This window comes from Nilaparvata lugens, chromosome 5, assembly GCF_014356525.2.
Source record: "Nilaparvata lugens isolate BPH chromosome 5, ASM1435652v1, whole genome shotgun sequence".
NCBI classification, from domain to species: domain Eukaryota; kingdom Metazoa; phylum Arthropoda; class Insecta; order Hemiptera; family Delphacidae; genus Nilaparvata; species Nilaparvata lugens.
The window spans coordinates 58,494,266-58,494,939 of NC_052508.1; the positions used below are offsets into that span (position 1 = coordinate 58,494,266).

The window sequence follows — 674 nt, forward strand, 5'->3', positions numbered from 1 at the left end:
GCCACTGTTCGATGACAGACATTTAGTCCTCCAGCCGGTAGGACATGTGTCGGGTCAGCAAAGAGAATGACAGCACAGGTGGCAACACCAGCTCTTGCGGCCGGGAAGTACCACTACTAAGAACTGAAGGCCTTATACTGATATGGAGGTGATGCATTTAATGATCAGGTCAGTGATAACGGTGAACATAATGGTGAACATGTTGGTGTGTACCTTCTCCAGGTATTCCACTTTGTACAACAATTTCAGTCAAAAATGTGGAACGTTTCTTGATTTTGCATGTCATCCTTGAACAGGGGCCATGTTAATCCACTCTGTAGCACTCCAAAAAAACCTCAAGGCCTAGAACTGTACCTTTCTCTTCAACTACTAATGCAATTATTTCAATAATTATTGCTGAATCTGTTGTGACTCATCACATCTGCTATTGTGGAAAACCTACATATATCTGCCCAATACAACAAGATTAAGAAATAAAATATTTTTTATTGAGTTTTTCTACAAGTATTGACAATTTTTTTCTTGGTGGAAATAGGTTAGCTAATAAGATGAAATGAGACAAAGAAAAATGTTTCTGCAACATTTGATGAGTCAAATTTCGCAGAAGCATTATTTTTATGCGTTCTTATCTTGCTGGGGATAATATCATTTTTGATAACAGGAATAAATTTCTT

The 674-nt window shown here is 37.5% G+C and overlaps 1 non-coding gene across 1 annotated transcript; it reads right to left on the reverse strand.

Annotated features, from left to right (window-relative positions):
* Positions 1-251: 251 nt before the first annotated feature.
* Positions 252-355, reverse strand: LOC120351727. Its single transcript, XR_005571501.1, has one exon. It is a non-coding gene; the product is annotated as a U6 spliceosomal RNA (small nuclear RNA).
* Between the last annotated feature and the right edge of the window lie 319 nt (positions 356-674).